This window comes from Nicotiana tabacum, chromosome 15, assembly GCF_000715075.1.
Source record: "Nicotiana tabacum cultivar K326 chromosome 15, ASM71507v2, whole genome shotgun sequence".
Taxonomy (NCBI): domain Eukaryota; kingdom Viridiplantae; phylum Streptophyta; class Magnoliopsida; order Solanales; family Solanaceae; genus Nicotiana; species Nicotiana tabacum.
This window is the reverse complement of record NC_134094.1, coordinates 21,736,608-21,756,204: the sequence shown is the minus strand read 5'-3', so window position 1 is coordinate 21,756,204 and position 19,597 is coordinate 21,736,608. Positions and strand designations below refer to the sequence as shown.

The 19,597-nt window shown below is 38.2% G+C and overlaps 1 non-coding gene across 1 annotated transcript; it reads left to right on the top strand.

Moving 5' to 3' along the window:
- Nucleotides 1-6,065: 6,065 nt before the first annotated feature.
- LOC142169961 (small nucleolar RNA R71) lies at nucleotides 6,066-6,172 on the top strand. Its single transcript, XR_012699581.1, has one exon. It is a non-coding gene; the product is annotated as a small nucleolar RNA R71 (small nucleolar RNA).
- The last annotated feature ends 13,425 nt before the right edge of the window (nucleotides 6,173-19,597 follow it).

Genomic DNA, 19,597 nt, shown 5'->3' with positions numbered 1-19,597 from the left:
TGAGGCATAATTACTTTCTGAGAAAATTCGTAATAGTCATAAGAATGAGACGTAGGGACACTACAAAAAAAATCGGCTTTAGTGACGGGCGAATTTCGTAGCTAAATAGTATATTTCCGTCGCTAAATAGGTTTAGCAACGGAATAGCGACGGATTAGTATATGTCGCTAATTTGCTCGTAGCTAACCCCTTACTAACGAAATAATTGAATCTGTTGGTAAGTTAGCACCGAATTAGCTACGGTTCGTATCTATTGCTACTCTTAGCGACAACACATATCCGTCGCAATTATCATCAATTTTGTTGCCAAATCGACAAGTCATTTCGTTATTAGATTTAATTGGCGACGAATATTTTCTATCACTAATCCGCCGCTAATGTTTGTCGCCTCTTTCAACGGTAATCTATGGCAATATATATCAAGAGGAACCAATATTAGTACTGCGGATCATGTTTTAGTAACTTAAAAATTTTATCAAACATCTTATGGGCGTAAAGCCATATAGCCCTCATTAATGGAGTTTCAACATCCAACAAACTATTCTCTCGCTCCTAGATAATTTTAAAATCTCAGATTGTTATATTCAACATCATTCTTCATCACCCATAAGATAAAAAATACTCTTAACCAATAATCAATAATCAACAACCTAAACCTATAACCGTTCATACTTTTCTGTCAAACCCATTGAATGAATTGGGAAGTGGGGCATTAGGGGTTTTGAATGAGGAAAAAGAATTAAACTAACCTATTTAGGAGTATAGTAGAAAAAACAAAAAAAATTAATAAAGGAAAAAAAATTCGCGAATTCGTGGGGTGCGCTCTGCCCCCACTTTACTGTTTTTTGGTCAATCGCGTCTGCCTTCGCACGAGGCGCGGATTTAGATGAGCCCAGTGTTGGCTATTTTTTTAGCTTTTCAAATTTAGCCACTTTCGGCCCTTTATCATGATTCTTTCACCCCGAGTCATAACAATTCGCACAATCTCATTCCTGTAACATTCATAAACATGTCAATACTTTCACAATAAGCACTTGATTTAACGTCGCGCCACGACGAATTACAACAAAGCCATGGGTTGCCTCCCAAGAAGTGGCTGATTTAACGTCGTGACACGACTCGGGCTATAACATATCAAGGATCTTTCAAGTACAAGGTCGAGATCACTTTATCTTCCTCTACCATGCCTTGATAATGTTTTAGCCTTTGCCCATTAACTTTGAACTTGCGGGAGCCATCTTACGTTGTAATCTTGATGGCTCTAGTTGAATGCATCTCTACCACACGAAATGGTCCTGACCATCTTGACTTCAACTTGCCCAAAAACAACTTCAGTCTCGAATTGTATAGCAATACCATATCTCCAGGTTTAAAGAATATTTTTGTTATGCATCATCTTCATTCTCTCCTTGTATAGTCTTGTGCTCTCAAAAGCATGGTAGCAAAACTCATCAAGCCCGTGCAACTCTATGACTCTACTTGTACCCGCAGCTTCCATATCGAGATTTAGCTGCCTCAATGCCCACAAAGCTCTATGCTCCAACTCCACGGTTAAGTGACACACCTTCCCAAATACCAATTTATACGGCAGCATGCCAATCGGAGTTTTGAAAGCGGTACGATAGACCCAGAGTGCATCGTCTAACTTTCTCGCCCAATCCGTTCTTGTAGCATTCACGGTCTTTGTCAAAACGCTCTTTATCTCTCTGTTCGAAACTTCCACTTGCACACTCGTTTGTGGGTGATATGGGGTGGCAACCTTGTGGCGCACGCCATATTTTTTTAACAACTTTTCGAAGGCTCGACTGCAGAAGTGAGTGCCTCCATCACTGATTATTGCCCTTGGAGCGCCAAACCAGGTGAATAGATTCTTTCTTAAAAAACCAACGACCCCCTTTGTATCATTTGTAGGGAACGACACAGCCTCTACCTATTTTGACACATAGTCCACAGCTACGAGTATATATTTGTTTCTATATGAGCTGACAAAAGGCCCCATGAAATCGATTTCCCATACATCAAACACTTCCACCTCCTGAATTGGGTTCATGGGCATCTCATGTCGGCGGGAAATATTCCCGGTCCGTTGGCATTCATCACAACCCTTCACCCAGAAGTTTGCATCTTTGAACAATGTCGGCCAGTAGAAGCCCGACTCCATCACTTTTGTCGATGTCCTTACTCCCCTGAAATGGCCACCATATGGGGATACGTGACAAGCCTGCAAAATAGAAGATTGGTCTATCTCGGGAATATATTTCTGAATTATGTTATCAACACAAATCCTGAACAGATAAGGCCCATCCCAAAAGTACATACGACAATCACGAAAAAACTTTTTCTTTTGTACAGAGGATAGGTCAAGGGGGGTAATACCGCTTGCCAAGTAGTTTGTAATATCTGCATACCATGACGCTACCTCAAGACTTGTGGCCAACAGTTGTTCAATCGGGAAAGTTTCCACGATCTCGTCTACCTCAACCTTCTTCTCCGCTCCTTCCAACCTGGACAAATGATCTGCCACTTGGTTCTCCGTTCCCTTTCGGTCATGGATTTTCAGGTCGAATTCTTGTAGTAGCAGCACCCATCGAATCAGGGGTGGCTTTGAATCCTTGTTCTCAATTAGGTACCAGAGGGTAGCATGGTCAGTATAAATAATTACCTTCGAGCCTATCAGGTATGACCTGGATTTGTCAAATGCAAACACAACTGCTAGCATCTCCTTCTCGATCATTGTGTAGTTTATTTAGGCACCACTCAGAGTTCTAATTGCATAGTATATTGGGTGCATGACCTTCTCCTCTCGCTGCCCCAGCACTGCTCCTACAACATAATCGCTTGCATCGCACATGAACTCAAATGGTTGCTCCCAATCGGGTGCAACTATGATAGGTGCAGACACCAGCCTCCTCTTCAATTCCTCAAAAGCTACCATGCAGTTGAAAACACAAAGGGGTGATCTTTTTCAAGCAATTTACACAAAGGGTTAGCAATCTTGGAAAAATATTTTATAAAGCGTGTGTAGAAATTGGCGTGGCCAAGGAAACTTCTTATTGAGTTAACGGAAGTGTGTGGTGGAAACATTTATATTACATCAACCTTTGTACGATCTGCCTCAATGCCTTTACTTGGCACTAGGTTCCCCAAGACTATACCTTCCTATACCATGAAATGGCACTTTTCCCAGTTTATCACCAGATTAGTCTCCATACATCTCTTCAGCACTCTTTTCAGATTCCTAAGGCAGTCATCGAACGAGTTTTCCATCACTGAGAAATCATCCATAAAAACTTTTATTATGTCCTCTACCATATCTGTGAAGATGGCCATCATGCACCTTTGAAATGTAGCGGGTGCATTGCATAGGCCAAACGGCATTCTCCGGAAGGCGTAGATGCCATATGGATAGGTGAATGACATTTTCTCTCTATTCTCCGGGGAGAATGACATTTTCTCTCTATTCTCCGGGGTAATAAAAATCTGATTATACACCGAGTATCCATCCGAAAAGCAAAAGTGGGACCTCTCTGCCAATCTACCTAGCATCTGATCAATCAACGGTAGGGGAAAATGGTCTTTTCGGGTGGCCTTGTTCAATCTTCTATAGTCCAAACAAATTTTCCATCCCATGACTGTTGTTGTTGAGATCAGCTCGTGGTTCTCATTTTGCACCACAGTCATTCCACCTTTCTTTGTAACACACTGAACTGGGCTAACCCAGTTACTGTCAGAGATGGGAAAAATAATTCCCGCATCTAACCACTTGATCACTTCCTTCTTTCATATTGGGGTTCAGCCTTCTTTGATGTTCTCTGGAAGGTTTGTGCCCATCTTCCAGTAAAATCTTATGCATACAAAAGGTTGGGTTGATACCCTTAATATCTGCAATGGTCCAACCAATTGCAATCTTGCACTCTATTAACACCTGTAAAAGCTGTTATGCCTGCATATCAAACAAACCAGATAAGATAATAACAGGTAAAGTCGAGTTAGGTCCCAAGAAAGCATACCTGAGGTGAGATGGTAGTGGTTTCAGTTCCAACTGTGGTGGCTAATTGATCGATGGCTTAGCTGGAGGGGTCTTTCTTTCTTCTAAGTGTAAAGACTCAAATTCGAGCTCTCTTTTCCAGTACCCTTGGCCTTCAAGAGCCAACACCCACTCTGCCAAGTCCTCACCATTTACCTCTTCTAAGTTCATGAGGCATGCCGCAAGAGGGTCATTTGCAATAAGTGCCTCGGCATCTTCCTCCATGATCACATCCACAGCTTCTATCAAAGAGCAGTTTGCAAACTCACTGGGTCGCCGCATAGACTTTTATACATTAAATGTTATTTCTTCATTATTTAGTCTCATCTTCAGCTCCCTAGTTTCACAATCAATCAGAGCTCTTCCTGTGGCCAAGAACGGCCTTCCCAGAATTATTGGAATCTCCTCATCAACCTGGCACTCCAAAATGACAAAATCTACCGGAAACACAAACTTTCCAACTTGTAAAAGTACATCGTCAAGTATACCAGATAGCTTTTTCACCGTTTGGTCAGCTAGCTATAGTAACATCGATGTGGGCCTTGATCTTCCAATGCCTAACTTTTTATAGATAGTCAATGGCATCAGATTTATGCTTGCCCCCAAATCACACAATGCTTTGGCGAATGCATAGCTACATATGGTGCATGGAATTGTGAAGCTTCCAGGGTCGGATAGCTTCTCAGCTATAGGTCTTGTCACAATAGCACTACAGGTCTGATTCAATGTCATAGTTACTAAGTCTTAAAAGTCGAACTTGCGTGACATCAAGTACTCCATCATTTTTGCATAACCGGGCATCTCCCTCAAAGAATCAATTAGAGGAATATTTACCAGAATTTGCTTCAACATTTCCATGAATTTTTTGTACTGCTCATCCTTATGATATTTAGCCAACCTCTATGGGAAGGGTGTTGGAGGTCGCTTCCTTCCTGTGACTTGAGTTAGATCCTGCTCCGGCACTTTTTATGATGCCTTCTCTTGCACTTTCTCAGGCTCCTTCGCAACCTCTTTTTCTTTGAGTGTTTCATCTTGTGCATGTTGTACCATTACCTTTGTTAAACCTGTTGAATTGTCCACCTCAATTGGTACTGGCACAAGTATCTCAGTTGGTCGGCTTTCGCGAGCAATTTCTTGCTCTAGATCAAGATCTCTACCATTTCTTAGACTCACCGCCATAAGCTGCTTTGGGCCCTGCTCTTTCGGATTGACATGTGTGTCTGCAGGTAACATCCCTTAAGGCCAATTATTCAGAGCCATCGATATCTGCCCTAGTTAAATCTCAATACCCTTGATAGTTGAGTCGTGTGATACTACCTTTTCTTGCATCTCGTGGACCTTTTCATCCATTTTCCCACTGGACCCAATGAGTTGTTGCAGCATTCCTTTAATTTTAAACAACCCATCATCTTGTCGCACTATCTGTTACTGTTGAGGTTGTTGATAAGCTAGTTGTTGATTCTGCTGATTGTACCCTTGTTGCCTTTGATAAGGCACATCCTGACCCTATAGTCGTGCAACTCCAAGATTATTATTATTATTATTATACTGCTGCTGTGCTGGCCTATATTGTTAATTCTGTTGTCCCCAAGTCTGACCACCTTGTCTCTGGCCTCCATAGTTGCCCACATATTTCATATACTCTTGATAGTTATGGTTGTCACTTTCACCACTCCACGAGCACACATATGGTTGGTTTAGGCATAGTGTACATAAGCCCACATTAGTCGTGTCAACTATATGTACCTGCTTCTGGCCTGATTCATCAATATTCTTGGTAAGGATACTCATTTGCATCATCAGAGTGGCCATATTCTCGGCTATGGTGTTATTTGGGTCCAAAGCTACTGAGTAAACTACAGGGGTGATTGTAGTATCTCTTGTCATCCATTCAATGTTTTGAGCCATTTTATCTAGCAGGACCTTACACTCTCTAAATGATTTGCTCAAAAATGCTCCACCTGCTGAAGCATCAACATTGGCCTTCAATATATCTATCAATCTCATGTAAAACCTTTGTCCCAACATCTGATCTGGAATGCCATGATGTGGACACTTAAGTAGCATCCCTTTGAACCTCTCCCATGTTTCTTGTAGTGTTTCACGTGGTTTCTGCATGAAGCTCAATATCTCATCAACTTGCTTGGCAGTTTTATTGGGTGGGTAAAACTTGTACAAAAACTGCTTGACTAATTCCTCCCAAGTGGTGATGGAGTTTATGGGGAGCAAATTGAGCCAAGTCTGAGATTCTCCAGTCATTAAGAATGGAAACAAAAACAGTCTAATTGCTTCCGGTGTCACATTCGGTTGCCTTTGAGTGACACAAATTGACAAAAAGCTTTTCAGATGCTGCTGTGGATCTTCAATGTAAGACCCGGAGAACAGTCTTTTGTTCTGCAGCAGATGTAGCATGTTGTTTGTGATTTGAAATGACTCCGCTTGTATCTGAGGGACTGCAATTGCGGTTTCCAGATATTCGGCGGTGGGTTGTGCCCAATCATACAAGGTCGCTTCTGGCATAAAAGGTGCCACACCCTGATTGTTCGGGTCATTCCCATTGTTTCTGTTGTTTGGGTTGTCTATTACGTCACCCATGTCTAGTTCGATTCGTTCTGTTGAGTTCTGTTGTCGTTTGTCCTTCTTGTTTGCACGATTTAATGCCTTGAAAGCTTTCTCAGGATCTGATAATGCTTCAAACAATTCACCAGTTCTTGAAGAGTTTCTAGCTGTAATTAATAAGACCGTTAAATCCCCGGCAACATCGCCAAAATTTGATCACGTCCAACTATGCCTTATAAAAAGGACTAAGCGGTCATTGCAAATATAATCTGGTTTACAAGTCCGGAGTCGAATCCCATAGGGAATTAACCTACTAATCACAACTGCTAGTTTCGCAAGAATTCAAGTAATCAACTTCCAGAAATATTGAATAATGAGTTGAGTGTTTACTAACTAAAATCAAGGTAATTAAAAAGCTGTAATTTTATTACTAACAAAGCAAATGTTGTAGACAAGATTGTAAGGGTCTAGGGTTACTATTTCCCCTCTTATCGGAATCCTTCCTGTTATGTCTCCTATAAATTCGCCTAGATACTCTCTACCAATCGTGAGCACTTTAGGTATCGTAGTTCTCTTCCGAGCAAATACAATAATTTACTAGACGTATTCTTCCAAACTATGCTAGCTGGCACTAGTTTACCGCTCACTACGATCGCACCAAGGTTTTGTTATTTCTAATCCCACCTTTAAACCCTATGTATTGATCACTCATATACGTTAGGAGTGATGTTTTTCAACAACTACCTAAATATGTATCCTTTTCCAAGTTATACACATTAAATATGCATACCCAATTGAGGGTCCTTCAATCAACCACAATAATCACGTAGTGGAACAAGTAGAGAAAATCCAATGGCAAACTTATATTAAACGCAATAAAAATTCATACTCCAAGAGGTTCCATCAAACCCTAGAATAAAGAGTTTAGCTACTCATAATTGTTTTCATAACTACAATATAAGAATTCATCACCAATAATAGATAAGGGAAGAAGAAAGATAAAAACTCATTTCTGAATCTTCCGTCTTGCTCCTTGCTTGTTCTTGCCTTCAAAGATGTTGTGTAACCCTTAAAAAGTCGTTCTTTGATGTATTTATATCACTTAGGCTTGCTAAGGGGCGGAACTTTTCAATCCCACTTCGGATAGAAAAAGCTAGAATCTGCGTCTGCCCTCGCGCGTCGCGCGCCCATGGACGCGGATTCAGCTTCTGAATTCTTCCATTCCGCGAAGCGATCCGTGCCTTTGCTTCTCTTCGCTGTTTTGTGCCTTCACTTTTCTCCTATTTTGCGTCCGTTTTCATGCCACGCACGAGAATAGACAAGCTCCCAATCCTTTCATTTTTCTCCTTTTTGCAATAATTTGATATCTTTTGCTCCATTATCATTCAAGCTCACTCCTACAAATAAGAAATATGTAATGAGTATAATTCACTTCAAATATCATGTAATCTCCCGCAACTCACATGACAAATGAGATGAAAACACACTCAAATTCATGCACTTTTGGCTATTTATCACCCATCAACTCATATCTCATGAACTAGAGTCTATAATCATTAATCCAATACTAAAATCAAGTAGATGGTGAAGATATTACCTGTTTTACGTTCAATCCTCTTGAATTCGAGTTCTAGAGTTTCTTTTCTCAACAATGATGTCCCAATCAAATATCTAATGATTTAAAGGGTTTACCCATGTTAATAAGGTGTTAGAGAATTAAAATTAACTTAGAATGACCATTAGAACTCACCTTGAATGGTGGAGGGACCTTGGGGAGGTTAGGTTCTTGAGAGTTTCCCTTCCTAGAGCAAGTTTTTGTGTTTTGGGTTGTGAGGGAAGAAGTAGGGCTTTTAAAACGACCCCCTTTGTGCGCTCCCACACAGCTGAAGGCCTAAATGCACACCTGAATGCATAGCAAGGTCAGTAGCACTGCCACAAGTGTGCGGCCACGCACGGGACTAGCTGGGCACGCACCTAGGCGTGCATACTACGCATTGTCAAGTAAAAGGCACATAACTGTTTACACAATGATCCGTCCAGGCTCTACAATATGTCATTGGAAAGCTATTTCAAAGGGATACAGCTTTCTTGTTTTGCGTTTTCCCAAATTCCTTACAGATTTTCACGAAATCCTGCTAGAAATAGGTCTTTCATAAACTTAGTCAATTTTATCGAATCTTATGCACCTCACTCTCTGTATTGATTCTAAAACAACTATTTCCACACATACTCATCCCATTAGAACTTCACATGTCTAAAATATAACATTAATACTCATTTAATACGTCCACACCTAATCCAAATTTATGGAGTGTTACATTATCTCCCCATTGGGATCATTCGTCTTCGAATTCGATTATCCTTACTATAACTACGGCTAACTCTGGACCTTAACCGGGTCTGATGGAAACATGCGAATATTGAACTGTCATGAACACATGTATACTAAACCGAATAAATACATGATTATTGAACTGCTGAGATACTAAACTGAATAACTACTGAATTGACTGAATACTGAGCTGACTGAAAACTAAAAGACATGGAGATTATAATATAAGGTCTAAATGAAAAGGTTAGTTACCTTCTACATTTTCTGCTTGCTCTTCAAAGAGATGGGGATATCTAGAGTGCATGTCCTCTTCGGCCTCCCACGTAGCCTCTTCAACCTTCTGATTCTCTAAAGCACTTTCACTGAAGCAATTTCTTTAGTTCCGAGCTTGCATATTTGACGATCAAGAATAGCCACTGGAATTTCGTCGTAAGTCAGGCTATCTTTAACCCCTATAATCTTTGTAGGAACCACAAGAGACGGGTCTCCCGTGAATTTCTTCAACATAGACATATGAAATATTGGGTGTACAGAAGCTAATTCTTGTGGCAATACTAACTCATAAGACACGTGCCCGATCCTTCGCAGGATTCTATATGTCCTAATATATATGGGACTAAGCTTCCCCTTCTTCCCAAATCTCATAACGCCTTTCATACGTGAAACTTTCAGAAATACCCAATCATCAACTTGGAACTCTAAGTATCTACGTTGCACATCCGAATAGGACTTTTGGTGACTCTGAGCCATCTTCAGATGCTCTTTAATTAAGTTGACTTTCTCCATAGCCTGATAGACCAAATCAGGTCCTATAAACTCCGCTTCGCCAACTTCGAACCAACCAATTAGTGATATACACCTTCGCCCATACAGAGCTTCGTACTGTGCCATCTTGATACTAGAGTGATAGATGTTATTATAAGCAAAATCAATGAGGTGTAGATGATCATACTAATTACCTTTAAAATCGATAACACACGCCTTATCCATATCCTCAAGAGTTTGAATGGTGCGCTCTGCCTGGCTATCTATCTGAGGATGAAAAGCTGTGTTGCGGTTCACTTTTGTGCCCAATCCTTTCTGAAAGGATTTCCAAAATTTCATTGTGAACTGAGCACCACGATCTGAGATGATGGATAAAGGAGTCCGATGCAATCAAACAATTTCCTGGATATACAACTTGGCATAATCCTCTGTTGAATCTATAGTCTTCACTATCAAGAAGTGAGCTGACTTGGTAAGTCAGTCTACAATCACTCAAATCGAATCATGGTTCTGAAACGAGCGAGGTAAACCTGTTATGAAGTCCATGTTTATCATCTCCTATTTCCAAACGAGAATTTCTATACTCTGAGCCAAACCACCAGGCCTCTGGTGTTCGGCTTTCACCTGCTGACAATTCGGACACATAGCCACAAAATTTGCTACATTCTTTTTCATATCGTTCCACCAATAAATCTCCTTAAGAGAATGATACATCTTTGGGGAACCTGGGTGAATAGAATACCTAGAATTGTATGCTTCTGACATAATCCGCTCTCTGAGCCCATCCACGTCTAGAATGCATAGCCTTCCTCTGTACCTCAAAGTACTATCATCTCCCCCTTGTTCAAAAGTCGTGATGCTTAGGCTATGACTTTACCGTGCTGCATTAACACGCACCCAAGGCCAACCCCTGAAGCATTACAATAAACAACAAACCATGTGGTTCCTTACGGTAGTGTCAAGGCTAGAGTTGAAGTCAACCTCATCTTCAACTCCTCAAAACTCTTCTCGCAAGCATCCGACCACTGAAACTTGACTTTCTTTTGAGTTAGTCTAGTCAAAGGGGATGAGATGGAGGAAAATCCCTCTACGAAGCACTTGTAATAGCCTACTAGATCCAAGAAACTTCTTATATTAGATACTGATGTGGGTCTAGGCCAATTTTTCACTGCCTCTATTTTCTGAAAACCACCTTCACGCATTCGCTTGAGATGACATGGCCCAAAAACGTTACTGATTTCAACCAAAAATCACGCTTAGGAAATTTCGCATGTAGCTTGTGATCCTGCAGTGTCTGCAACGTAATTTTGAGATGTTCTGCATGGTCAATCTCGCTACGGGAATAAATCAAGATGTCATAAATAAACACAATAACGAACAAATCAAGATAAGGCTTGAAGACCCTATTCATAAGGTCCATGAAAGTTGCTGCTGCATTCATTAAACCAAACGACATTACCAAAAACTCGAAATACCCATAACAAGTCCATAAATCTGTTTTAGGAATATCAACTTCCTTAACCTTCAACTGATGGTACCCCGATCTGAGGTCAATCTTGGAATAACACTGGGCACCCTGAAGTTGATCGAATAAATCATCTATTCTGGGAAGGGGGTACTTGTTCTTGATGGTGACTTTTAAACTGACGATAGTCAATGCACATGCGCAAAGAACCATCCTTCTTTCAGACAAACAAGACTGGTGCGCCCCAAGGTGAGACACTTGGCCTTATAAATCCCTTATCTAGAAGATCTTTCAACTCGACATTTAGCTCTTTCAACTCTGCTAGAGCCATTCTATAAGGTAGAATGGATAACGGCTTAGTGTCGGGGAGTAGATCAATTCCAAAGTCAATCTCTCTATCGGAAGGGACTCTGGTAAGATCTTCAGGAAACACTTCTGGGAACTTATTTACAATTTGTACTGACTGGAGAGTGGGAATCTGAGCATCTGCATCCCTAAATTGAACCAAGTAATAGATATACCCTTTAGAAATCATCTTTCTTGCTTTAAGGTAGGAAATAAACCTACCTCTAGGTGCTACTGCATCAACCTTCCATTCTAAGATTGGTTCACTGGGAAATTCGAAACTTACTATTTTGGTTCTACAATCCACTGTGGCGTAACAGGACTCTAACCAATCCATGCTCATGATTACATCGAAGTCTACCATTTCCAATTCTATTAAGTCTGCTATAATAAGGCGATAATACACTTTGACTAGACATCCCCTATAGATACATTTAGCTATAACTAATTCTCCAACTGGAGTGGACACTTCAAAGGGTTCACACAACTTTTCTGGTTATATCCCAAATTTCTTAGCAATATATGGGATTACATAATATATGGTGGATCCCGGATCTATAAGAGTTTAAACATCAAAGGTAAAGACTGTTAGCATACTTGTGACAACGTCTCTACGAGCCTTTGTATCCTGACGGCCTTCTAGTGCATACAAGCGATTTCGACCACCGCCCGTATTACCAGACTTTGCTGCACCACGCCCTTGTTGCGCTTGAGAGTTCTGAAGGGCTGTTGAATTAGTGGACTGAGCAATATTGCCTTCATTATTCTGCCTTGCTGATGGACAATCCCTCAAGAATTTTCCCTGTTAACCGCACCCAAAGCAACCATTTGTGCCTGAACGACACACCATTGGGTGTCTCTTACCACACGTGTTGCAAATAGGGTAACCAGGGACTCTGTAGTCCATACTATCTTATGACTGTGAGCCTGCTCTGAAATTTTATTTTTTCTTGTTAAACTTGAACCTCTGAACTGGTACACTAGCTGAAGATGGAGTCGGTACTAATTTTGGTTTCCTGAAGAACTGAAAATTACTACCTCCTTGAAATCCCCCATGGCTGAAATTTCATGCAAACTTAGCTCTCTTGCTGAACTCCCTGTCCTTCAATCTCTGTAGCTGCTCTTCTTCCTTCATCCTATCTTCGTTCCCTTGAACAAAGGCAACCATCTTAGTAATGGTCATGTCATTGTTCTGAGTAGCTATATTAGCATCAGCAAACAAGTCATCTGAAAGCCCCAACACAAACCGTGTAACTCTGGCCCTCATATCACGTACCATTTCTGGAGCATACTTGGCCAAAGAGACGAACTTGAGGTAGTACTCATTCACACTCATCTCATTCTGTCTGAGCCTCTCAAACTCTAAAGCCTTAGCTTCCAAGACCTCAATAGGTAGAAAATGCTCAAGAAACGCATTTGCAAACTCCTTCCAAGTCGTAGGAGCCGCATCCTCCCCTCGGGACTCTTCCCATGTTTCATACCAAGTGTTAGCAACATCCTTCAGCTGATACAAAGCAAGCTCTGCTACCTCAGTGTATGTATCATGCATCACTCAAAATATCTTCTGAACATCATCAATGAAGTTTTGCGGATCCTTATCCTTTTTGGACTCTGTGAAAACTTGAGGTTTCATCTTAGGTTCTTGAGAGTTTCCCTTCCTAGAGCAAGTTTTTGTATTTTGGGATATAGGGGACGAAGTAGGGATTTTAAAACGACCCCCTGGGTGCACTCCTGTGCACCTGAACGCGCAGCAAGGGCAGTAGCACTGCCACAAGTGCGCGGCCGCGCACGGGACTAGCTGGGCACGGATACTGCGCATTGTCCAGTAAAATATACATAACCTTTTTCACATATATTCGCTTAGGCTCTACAATATATCATTACAAAGTTATTTCAAAGGGCTACAGATTTCATGTTTTGCATTTTCCCAAATTCTTTACAGATTTTCACTAAATCTTACTGGAAGACAGACATTTCGTAAACTTAGTCGATTTTATCGAATCTTATGCATCTCACTCTCCGTCTTGATTTTAAAACAACTATTTCCACCCATACTCATCCCGATAGAACCTTGCATGTTTAAAATATAACATTAATACTCATTTAATATGTCCACACCTAATCCGAATTTACGGAATGTTACAAAAAACTTTTTTGAGGTTTAGTTAGGCTCAATGTTTAAGGGTGTGTTTGGTATGAAGGAAAATATTTTCTAATTTTTCCATGTTTGGTTGGCTTAAATATTTTGAAAAATATTTTCCTTATGAACTCATAGAGGAAAATATTTCCTCCAATTTCCTCATCAAGAGAAGGGAAAGCATTTTCCAAAACTCTTTTTTATCTTTCTCTATCCCCGCCAACCCACCCCACCACCACCCTACCCTCGCCCGCGATCCCCGCCCCTACCCTAAATAAAAATATTATTATACCTTCTTTTCATTTTATAGATAGAATACTTTTTTTTATTTCAATAAATGAGTATTTTCTTTTCAAGATATAAAAAGTTTTTTTTTCATTTTAATAAAAAAGTACTTTCTTTTCATGACGTAGAAAAAGTATTTCTTTCATTTCAACAAAATGATGTAGTAAAAAGTATTTTCTTTCATTTCAACAAAAAAAGTATTTCCTTTTCATAATGTAGGAAAAATATTTTCCTTCATTTCAACAAATGAGTACTTTATTTTCATGTTGTAGTAAGAGTACTTCAACCAAAAAGTAGTATTTTTTTTTTAGTTATGGAGCACAAATTTCAATATTATTTTTACATGAAAAAGTAGAGCAGCATATTTAGTTCCTTTGGGTTTATGTGAAGTTTTAGAAGAATAATTAAATTCTTAAAGAAAATAGAGTTATGAAAACGTTGGGTATTTGGGAGGGGGGAAGGGAGGGGGAGAGAGCACATGAAACATGGGGACTTAGGGGAAGGAGAGTGTGGAGAGTAGCATAAAAAAATTCCTAAAAACTATTTTCTACTCTCTAACCAAACACTAGAAAATATTTTCTTAAAAAAAAAAATTCACTCACCAACCAAAACAAGGGAAAATAAGTGATAATACCAATCATTTTTCATAAAAATATTTTCCATAAAAAATAATTTCCTTGATACCAAACACACCCTAATACTGCAGTACTTTAAACCAAAAAGGAAAGTATTGCAGTTGGTTTTGTGCTTAAAATGAATAAAGGGACCCCACTTTATTGTTGGATCAAGAAGAAACTTCCAATAATTACTAGACAAGTTCAAGATTCACAAGCTAAACACATGAGCATAGTTAAGTTTGGTTGAACCCAACCTACACTTATGTTATTTGCACTTTTGAAAACTAATAATGGCAGGGGGTTGAAATATGGGTCAACTCATTTAACTTTTAGTTTAGTACTAATTAACTAAAACATCAGCTTATAAGCTTTCTTTGAATAAAAATTCACATATTTATAACGTATATAAAATGTTATAATGACTTATTTATATCCAAATTTATTTAAATGTGGTACGTAGCATGAAAAACTGTATGAATTTGAAAATATACCTTCTAAAATGATATAGAGGGGAGAAACGGTAAAAGCAGGGCTGTTCTTTTTCGGTGAAAGTAAATAAAATGTACGTAGAACAATTTATACATAATTAGCACCACCTTCGTATTCGCATTATATTCATCATCTCTTTTACATCTTGTTTAGTTACTAAACCTTTTTTTTTTATAGTCGTAGTGTCTTAACGAACTTACAAATACCTCGATTTATTCTACAAGGTACTTGTTATATCCCACCGGCACAAGTAAATTTCTGTCTACCGAAACTTGAACAGTAGGGGAACTATTGTTTTTTCGTTACAAAAGTATTATGAATAACCCATTTATCCATGGACCCTCCTCTAACTAATCAGATTGGTATTATGAATTTCATTTTCTTCTAATTTTGATATTCTGAAAAGGCTACTTCAGTACTGCTATCCTAATGTCAATTTGGTCAATCCAGGAAAAAACTTGTTACCTTAATGTTGACTCAGTAAGAAATGGTGTAAAACACAAAATAAATAAGTAAAGGAGTTCGACTAATATTTACTCGTGAAAATACTGTCAGAGCAATTTCCTACAAAATACGATGTAAGTAGAAGACATATTGCAATTAATTTCAATTCTTTTTCATTTAATACTTGACTAGTGTCGTTGAAATCAAGCACTGTTTGTTTCTTTTTTTCTTTTAAAATAAAAGTTTTGATAGATCTAGGAATAATACAAATAAGTGCTAATATGCTTTATCTTCAAAAAAACAATAATGTAAATATAAAAATGGCTTTTCATCAACTGTTTAAATAGTAATTAAGTAAAATAAAACCGTGCGTTTGGAAAAAAATTACGTAAACCAAAACTAAGTCAAATAAAACACGAAGAAAATAGCACATAATCAAGCAGGTGTGGATCTAGTACATAATTTGTGGGTTCACCTAAATTCAGTAACTTTAACTCGTACTCTATATGTTAAAAAAATTCACTAACTAGGTATGATTATGAATATCAGATTAATTTCGAACTTAGTTAAATCAAATGTATTGTAACAGAATCCCAAACCCAGACTCATAAATCAAATCATGCCCCGCCTCTGTAATTAAGTTTAGCAGAATAATTAGCACGCAATACCAGTTCCTTAACCATAAAAAAGACTTCCTATAATAAAGCAAAAGGCATAATTAACTCGAAATTAATCAAGTGTCCATACACTATTTTCTAGCAGGAAATCACTTCGACTACACAAGAGTGCGCGTCAAAAAGCACTACTATTTTCCGGTTCCATATTATAACTTAGTTTATATACAAGACTTGAATCATTTCATTATGTTCGCTCCTAAAAGAATTATGCATTGTTAAATTTGAAAGTAATTTAATTTAAACTTCATGTTATATATTTACTGACAAGTTTTTACAGCAACGCATATGTTATGGCATATTTAAAAGAATAAGTTTTAAAGTATCTTTATTTATTTTTATCTCCGTGTACGATGCACGAAAGATGGTTAGAAAATGATTTTTAGAACTTCCCGAGTTATCACTGTTTTGAAGAAATAATCTGACTTTTAGTTATAGTTTTAAGTTATATGCCTTTTGTTGTTGGGATGTCTACAGATGTCGCTATCCAGTCTTTTTTAACACTAAATATATTTGTGGCGGATGTCAAATTTATGTCAAGACAAGATATAGTCTTACTAATATTACATTTTGTCGTTGGTGATCCTGATAAAGTTTAGGACAAATTTAGAGACTGACTCTTAAAAGAAGCTGACTTACATAATCAAAGATAATTTTGTGTTGAGTTGGGGGCTTTTGGAGAACATAATAGTTATTTTCTACTATGAAAAAGTATTAGGTGAGATATGAATATATCATAAGTTTGCATTGCTTACATTCAAATCAAACTCACTATACATTGTACTTACCTAATTATTAATTTAATTTTAATTGTTCAATTTTGCAGACAGTATCTAACTATTTGACATTCAACAATTCAATTCACTCGAATAGGCTAGCCATTCATCAATTTTAGCTCATACTTTTTCTCCTTCAAATTTTCGATTACTCATTACGCTCTTGTTTTAATATGATTTTACCGTCTACACTACTTGATAAGGACCGCACTTGCAATACACATATACATATAGACTAGTCTTTAAATAGTAGTGAAAATAAGTGTTATATATATATATATATATATATATATATATATATATATATATATATAATACTTGTACGCTTTTTTATTTTATTCGCAGGTCGAGTCAAATATAGTTGAACAATTCTTTTTCTTAACATTTTTGTTTAAGAAATTCATTCATAACATACAAAAAGATATGCAACTTTAATGATGACTTCTACTTATGTCGTTCTTATTTAAAATATTCTTTTATACGTCGATGGAGTTTTTTGAAGAGTTTGGAGGCCAGAGGTAATTTGTTACCTACATTGGGGCATTAAGGAGATGTATGATAGAGCGAAGACCCGGGTAAAGACAGTAGGAGGGGACTCGATTATTTTTCGGTCATGATGGGATTGCACCAGGGGTCGGCGCGCGCACTTAGCCCTTTTTAATGTGGTGCTTATGCTTTCCTTTTCATTAGTGTGAAGATGTACTTGGGCACAAGTTAGCACTCATCATTTTGGTCATTTTACTATCTTGTTATTTTTTATGTTGCTTTTACATGGCTTTTCGGTGTTGTTCCTTCTTATCTTTTTTTTCATTAATGTGTTGCTTATGCGTTCCTGAACCGAGGGTTTATTGGAAACAGCCTCTCTATCTTCACAAAATATGGGTAAAGTCTACATACACACTACCATCTTAAGACCTCACTACATAGGATTATACTAGGTATGTTGTTGCTGCATGTTGTTGTTACAGGGAGTACTTTTCATGTAAAGAGATAGGTCATGTAATTTGTCGAGAAAGCATGTGTTTGTATTTTCCATGATTAGTTTGGAGTAATTCTCACTATATTATCTAACTTTACACGTTTTTAAATTTCAATAAGTAATGCTTTAAAGAGAAATTCCTGACATGTTGTCACAATCCGGAATTCCAATCTCGTAATTGTGATGGCGCCTAACATCCACTTGCTAGGCAAGTCGATGTGAGATAATTAAATAACCAATTTTAACAGTTAAAAACACAATGATGACATACAATGAGAAATTTGAAACACAATCTAACACAGTACTAATATAAGTCACGTGTCTACTCTCAAAGATCCGGAGTCACGAGTACACGAGCAACTAGAAATCTACGAACAGAGTCTAAAATAAATACACTATTTCGAAGGAAAAGAATAGTAAAAATGAAAAAAGGAAGGGGACTTCAAGATCTGCGGAAGCCAGCAGATCTACCTCGAGTTTTCATAAGCAGTGATCCAAGTTGAGGCACCTCACGCACCGCGAGGATCAATACTAGTATCTTTACAAGTAGTGCAGAAGTGTAGTATGAGTATAACCGGCTCAATGTACTCCGAAATATCGAGCCTAACCTCGACGAGGTAGTGACAAGGCTATGACAGGACACCTACATAAATAAACATGTACAAGTATATATAAAGCAGCAGTAATAACAGAGAATGGTAACGTACAAACTGGGAGGGGACATGGAAAGGGGGCAAATATAACAGCTGCGACATGTATGAAATCACGAAATAGCCAAGTAATCATCAACCAATGAAATCGGATAAACCAATGATATGAAAATGGCACGGCATCACCCTTCGTACTTTTACTCTCGTCCTCACCATAAAAAGATGATATAAGTAAAATGAAACGACATGGCATCACTCTCCGTGCTTTTACTCTCTTCCTCACCGTGTAATAATAAATAAATGCGATAAATGGCACGACATTACCCTTCATGTTTTTACTCTCTTCCTCACCGTGTAATAATAAATGAATGAGATAAATGGCACGGCATCACCCTTCGTGCTTTTACTCTCTTCCTCACTATGTAATAATAAAAATATGAATTCGAGTAATAAATAATACGGAGAATGTATTTAACATCAAATATGATGCCAAGATACCAATTTTCAACTTCCAAAAATACTCAAAAGTTATGAAATAAGCAATAATTGCGAAAGGAATAATCAAAGAAGTAATAACATAACCTAAGCATGGATATCATAATTAATAATGCAATAAAATAGGGAAATAAGTTCCACCCGCATGCTTTAACTCAACAACAATGCAGAAATACTCGTCACCTCGCATATACATTGTTCCTACACATAAAACACGTAGAAAATAGTGTAACAAGTCTTAATCTCTCAATTCAAGGTTAACCACGATACTTACCTTGCTACGCAATCAAATCAAAGCTCAACCGGGGCCTTTCCTCTAAAATTCGCCTACAAACCAATCGAATCTAACCAAATATAGTTCAAACAATTCAAAATAAGTTTTAGAAACTACCCACGAATGAAAAAGATTCAATCTTTAATGATTTTGGAAAAAGTCAACAAAAGTTAGCCCCAGACTCGCTTGGTCAAACCTGAGATTCAGACCAAAACTCAATTACCCATTCACCCCCGAGGCCGATTATGTGATTAGTTTCTAAATACGACCTCTATTTAAGGTCT